The following is a 6625-nucleotide window of genomic DNA, read 5'->3' on the forward strand; positions in this document are numbered from 1 at the left end:
TCCAGCTAACTCTAAGGAACCAATTTTACAAAGATTTCGTCTCAGCTTTCCCGATGCCCTAATTCCAGGTTAATTTGTCATTGGATCCTTATCGTGCTTATAGTTATAAATTTTAATATTTGTGCATATTTTTCCATTTTTCATGGTTTAAAGAGTTTAGCACGTTGCGCGTCTGATACATACTCCATGAGCGATATAAGGACTCAATTAACCAGAGATACAACCAAAGGGCTTGCAGCCTCTTTATAAAAATGAGCTTATTTTGCAAAAATTGGGAAAACTGTAAAGAACGGTAACCCCGCCGGAGGGTTTTGGGGAACCGCTTATAAACGCATATTAGACGTTTTTGTGTTAACGGTGCTCTAGGTTATTTTTCGTTGGGTTAAATAAAATAGAAAAACTGGCGGCAAATTCGGACAAAATGGTCGACCCAGTTGTCTATCCTTAATTATGATCGGACCTGCTTGAGGCCATAAGAATTATTAATGTCGTTCATCTTTGTCGTGATATTTTTTTTTTACTTTTATGTTATAAAAGGAATGGCAATATTACTATATTATAGTATATTCCATACTTTTTAAGGAGTCTGTCATGAATTATTTTAATGCAACGTTTATAAATACGTGTTGAAACTGTTGTCTATCACAGATTATTTAAATTATTTAGCTTGACGAATAGGCTATTTAGCAAACAGATTTTAGGCTTAAAAGTATCACGATTATCAAACTGTTGTCCGCATCTCAATAATATGTACCTTTACGAAGTTGTTAGTGTCTATCAAAGAAATATTTTAATTGATATTTATGTATGTCATACAAAAATAACCCTATCATATACCATTTCTTTTATAGACATTTGAAGGTAAATATTAACAAAATCAATTGATATATTTTAATTTTTGCATCAAATATGTTCTTTGATAATATAAAGAAAAGTACATTGATCAAACAAGTGTAAGTGAGAAAGAAATAGAATTGGCTTCAATTGCCAATCAATAATTTTTGCTCACAGTCTGCAGTCTATCACAGATCAATGAGCAATTGCAATGACCAACAGTTAACACAAACGGTTCCGTGGGAGGGGGGATGGCACACCCGGCACATGCCCCATCACTAAAGTCGTCAAAGTTTGCATTCTATCTCAAAGGAGTGGAAACTAATAAACTACACCTTTCAAATGCCATCATGTGCAGGCGACATGAACTCATGAAAACAACAAATTCAAACAGCGCAACTTCCTTTAATTATGTCCTCTTGATGTTTCTTCATCCGTAAATAAACAACAGTTTCCTCGTCTTCCAACAATTTCCAATACTGGTGAAAATGTATCCATCATCCGTGTGATATTTGTTGAAAACAAGAAAAGCATACATGCCATAAAACTAAGAAAAAAATTATTTTCTCCAGTCTTGTAGCAGAACGCAATCCTTGAATATGTGCCATGAAGTCAATATCACCACTACTTGAAGGCCACCGATGTGTTATGTTCACTTGTATGTCTTTCTGATTTCTTCACAAATTGCTCCCTTTGGGGGAGGGGTACGCACCTTTGGTATGTCCTCTCTTGGGGAGCGGAGTACGCCCCTTAGGTATGCCCTCTCTTGGGGAGCGGAGTACGCCCCTTAGGTATGCCCTCTCTAACGTCTAATCCTGAACTCTCCCCTGCTTTTAAGATAAACTTTCATAACCAGTATCACTTATTAACTTATTATTATAATAAAATTCATTAAACTTATCTTGAAACCATGTGATGGCAGATAAACAATGGTTAAAGTTAAATGAACAGTAATGTTCATTTCTATTTTTTTATTGATAAGATTAATCCCAGTATGAAAGATTCGTTTTATATTAGAAAATATATAAAATATATACGTTTAGGAAAGACAATTAAGAAAACCATGTTTTATGATAGACAATATTTCTTTATGTTAATGAAACATAAGAAAAAATATTCTTATTGTCTATCAAGAAATATATTTCTTATTGTCTATCATGAAAAATATTTCGTACTGTCTATCAAGAATTGTTTTTATTATTGCCTATCATGAAATATTTTCTAACTGTCTTAGTATCATAAATATTATCATATTTTATGATAGATAATAAGATTTTTTTTTAATATATCTTATAAATTGTCTATCATGAATTGTTTTTATTATTGTCTGTCATGAAATATTTTTCTCTCTATCATAAATTTTAATACATATATTTAATTCAAAATAGTTCTTATTGTCTATCATGAAATTTTTTCTTACTGTCTATCTGATAGTATTTTCATTATTATCTATCATGAAATATATTTCTTACTGTCTATCATACATTTTAATAAATATATTTTATGATAGACAATACGAATTTTTTTATACATAATTACAGTAAAGCAAAAACATGATGGACTGTAAGAAACTTACTACTTGTGTTTTCATTTAATTATAGGACAAATAAGAAAAATATAAATAATTCTTATTGTCTATCATAAAAAACAACAACATATTTTACGATAGATAATAAGAAATAATCTGGATAAACAGCTAAAGTTCAACATTTCAAGAATAATATTTTACGATAGACAAGAGGAACAAATCTATACTGCGTTGATCATGATAGATAATATGACCAGTATTTTATGCTTCAACTACAAAATTTTCATAATTTATTTTCAAGATAGACACCAAAAATGTGTTTCTCCTTTGTTGACTCTCGTTTATAAACTCGAAGTTAGAGCAATATTAAAATCATTACCAAGATTTCCAAATCCTTTCAGCGAAGACCATGACACCAAACGAGTTGTCGTCTCAATTTCATGTGTTCGAATCGCATCCAGAGCCTCCAATAAACTTTTTTGCATGGTCGCCGCCATGTTGAATCACCTTAAACGACCAATTTACGGTAGTCGAGCTATTTTACATTATATTAATAATTGTGATGCCCAATAAGAGGTCGTATAACAATCTGAGATAGACAATGGCATCGACGGGACAAAATCAGTAAATCACTTTTTCATTTAATTGAGCGGTTTCCCGTTATACCGCCCTTATCATTTCTTTTCAACATGACCCGGCTTGTCAGTGAACTGAGTGGTACATGTCAGCGACATTGTCATGCCATAGAATAACAAGGCTTGTTGACAACTTCATTCATGCAACATCGGCGCACACAAAACTAAATCAAGATTGATACTAATCCTTTGAATCTTACTTTCTTGTGTACAGCTCGTGGGTTATACCTAACGTAGTCCATACAACCTGCTGCATAGTCTTGACGATTTTGCTTTGTTTTGGTGACTACAGGCAAACTAATGAATCATTGAACAGTTGAATGTCCAAATGTTATCCAAGTTCCTGTAACGCGCATTTGTGTGGATACACCAAATTTGTCTGTCAAAATGATTGCAAAATTAATAGAAGCCCTTTAAGCCTTTTGGAATATTGAACTTTTGAGTGTTATTTTGAATGGATTTCGAGTAGATTCCAGTTCAACTGGGCAGCAGTCCCCATAAGTAACCTGTTCATAAACAAACTGTGTAAGAATTGGTGCTGCAGATAGGTATTCTGTCTATAGATTTGTGTAACCCATTTATTTTTATTATGGGGACTGCTTGTCTCGAAGTGACCCCTTATATTTATGATAATAGACCAGGTAAACATCAGATCCAAGCTTCAAATAACTTTTTATTTAAATTTTATTATACGCCCTTATGTAATTTCGTGATTTGTAGTGTTCATGTTAGTTTTATTCACCAGGTATGATGTTTTTAAAGCTTCCATGACTAAAATTGTCGCTTTTTGTAATTCTGGTGTCTCACACAAATGTAGGGGTTTGATCAAAAAGAAGTCAATGAGGCAGGGCATGTTACTTAAGTAAACAGAACTGTGTTTAACCATTTTATATTTGATATAATTTATTTGTAGGTGTATATGAACATGTATTGTTTGTTACTCATCAGGGCTTTTTTCAGCTGTTATTAGCCATTATTTTCTCTATTCCTAATGCCAAAAGTTCATATTTTTACAATATGAAGCTTAAGAAAAAAGGTTTAATTTGGCCCGTAATTGACACAAAAAGATACTTTCAGTTTTAAATAGCAATTTTAACTTTTTTTGTGTATTACAAATCTGTAGTAAAGAATTATACAGTGCACATAATATATAAGTATTGCTTTCAGAACCAAGATGAACAGAGAAAGCAAGCTACTGACGCAGTTTTAAGAATGGACAACATAAGAAATACACTTCAACTTACAGTCGTCCCATTCAGCACCACTATATCCATATAAGTTAAAAGTGTATGTTCCTTTTGCTGCTAAGATGTTGGTGATAATTTCTGTAGTGTAATTTCAGTTAAAAAATAAAGATCTTCTTGAACAAACCCTTATACTTAATGTCTAGTTTGTACTCAATCTCTATTTAGTAGATGTTCATGTCATATTATATTAAAAAGATAATTACCATAACACCCTTAAATAGAATGAACATACACCCCCACCAACTGCCACCCATCCTGGTATAATAAAGTCCACAATTTGTACAGGCATTATGCTTGATTAATTCTTATGCTTGCCTTATCACAGTTTAGGTGATTCTCTTAAGTTTTGTATTCCTTTTACTGATGGAAGCTATTGCTTTACGCTTTGCATAATCAAACTCAAATTTGCTTCCTTGAATATGGTACAGTTTTTGTATTTTCTGTATCTTACACAATGAAGTGAAAAATAAGCCCACTCGGTGATTCACTTAAAATACAGCAAAAGGCGGAACAATCGTGTTTTGTGACTGATATCAACGAACAAAGAATAACGACATTTTAACGTGCGTTTTGAAAAGATGTTATGATAGAACAGATTGTTTCGACATATAAATAAGTAAGAGTTTTGATGTACCTGTATTTTTTGGATTGTTTTGTAAAAATAATATGGTTGCTTTAAAAATAAATGGGCTGATTTCCAAAGTATGCTTTACATTTTTGTTCTGCTTTTCAGGTTGTGGAAAGGGCCATGAGCTGCAATTTGGTAATGGGTGACATAGCATGTAAAGTCTACAGAGTAAGTCCTGCAAATTACAAGAGATTATAACCACACAAAGTCTTACCACTATGAAGTTGTACCATATTAATTTAGAGGAGTCGTCCAATATGTATATTAGATAGTAAAACATAAGTGAAGATGAAGATAATCGGTTTGGCCCTAGAGACCCTTTATTTGTGAAGCATGAGGGTCACAGCACCCCAGCAGAAAAAGGGGGGGGGGGGTGAAACCATGATACTCTAGCGCTGGACGCACCAATAAACTTTACTTTCTCAATAACATTATCATATAACAAAACAATGTTATAACAATGCAAGATATAGTTGTTACCTGATTTCGCGTATACCATCGGCATTTTCAACTTGTGTGCAATCTAAAGCAGTTTTATTATATACAGCTGCGTCAGATGTGTAGTTTTATTATTCCTTTTCAGAAAACTGTTTTATCAACTGCATATTTCACTAATAAATCTAAACAATCAAACTGTTTGCTTAATTTTGCATTTTCCAAAGAAACTTCCTGGTGGTACTTGGTTATAATATTGAATTTTTAATCGACTTAAAGGTTAGAGAACACTTAATGTATTCCTTTAGACCACTCGGTCAAGGATTACCCGTGAAAGCGCAAGCACTTGCTTCAAACAGGGTCCTTTAATTATTTTTCAAAGCACCGATGAACGGGTACAACTTTCATTGGTTAAATCTAACTAAAAGAAACAAGCTCGATTTTGCTAAAGGTGAATAACTGATAAAATCACTCTCGAGTCCGTTTCCTGGCTAGAAACTGTTAGTGTGTCATTTTTTAGAGGCCATCCATGAGATAGTACCCCTGGCGGGAATCGACCCCACATCGTCGTGGGTTAGAAGCAGAAACCTACACCACTAAACCACTTTCATCCTTAAAGTACCGAGAGGCAGGCATCACGCGGCAAAAGGATCGAGCTAAATGTACCATGGAATAAACACACGACTACGACTTCCATAAGCAAACGCCTTAACCAATAGGCTACGGAGACGGTATTAATGCATGTACTCAATTGCAGATTCAGGAGGGGGGGGGGGGTCGGTCCCAGCGCGCGCGCGCCGCCCTCCACCCCTTTGAATCGTCCGTTTATACATTCTCAGTCAATATCGGGAAAAATACAATATTAAGATAAAAATGCACTATTTCGGACTATAAATTAGAGGAGTACACCTACCCCGGCCCAACATTTTAAGCCATTATATTTCTGTTCTGACGGAGGGGCGGATGTGGAAAGATTGAGCCAATGAGTTTCAGTAATTAGAATTGTTGTTTCATAATGTTATAGTTCCTTTAAACAGCTTAAACGTGTTATGACATCGAAATATACAGACGCATGTTCAGTTTAAACATACTCTGTTTACAACGTTCTCGTACTCCAGAGCGATGATGCTATGCATTATATTTATCATCCGACCTCTGATGAACAGGAATGACAACGTATAAAAGCTATTATTTATACAATTATGATCATCTGACTGACAGAGTATCTGCCAAAACTTTTCTGTTTAAAGAGACTTTCTCATGTTCTGGCACCAGACATATTTTTTCTCGTAATGCATCTGAACACTTATATTTATTT

The 6625-nt window shown here is 33.9% G+C and overlaps 1 long non-coding RNA gene across 3 annotated transcripts; it reads right to left on the reverse strand.

Moving 5' to 3' along the window:
• Window positions 1–1542: 1542 nt before the first annotated feature.
• On the reverse strand, window positions 1543–4532 carry LOC128246662 (uncharacterized). Of its 3 annotated transcripts, none has more exons than XR_008263319.1 (3): window positions 4448–4532; window positions 2742–2869; window positions 1543–1661 (listed from the first exon to the last, which is right to left on the reverse strand). It is a non-coding gene; the product is annotated as an uncharacterized LOC128246662 (long non-coding RNA). The 3 variants fall into 3 exon arrangements; XR_008263320.1 differs by having other exon boundaries at window positions 1543–1664; XR_008263321.1 differs by lacking the exon at window positions 4448–4532 and adding an exon at window positions 4242–4313.
• Window positions 4533–6625: the final 2093 nt, after the last annotated feature.

This window comes from Mya arenaria, chromosome 9 (genome assembly GCF_026914265.1).
Source record: "Mya arenaria isolate MELC-2E11 chromosome 9, ASM2691426v1".
Taxonomy (NCBI): Eukaryota; Metazoa; Mollusca; class Bivalvia; order Myida; family Myidae; genus Mya; species Mya arenaria.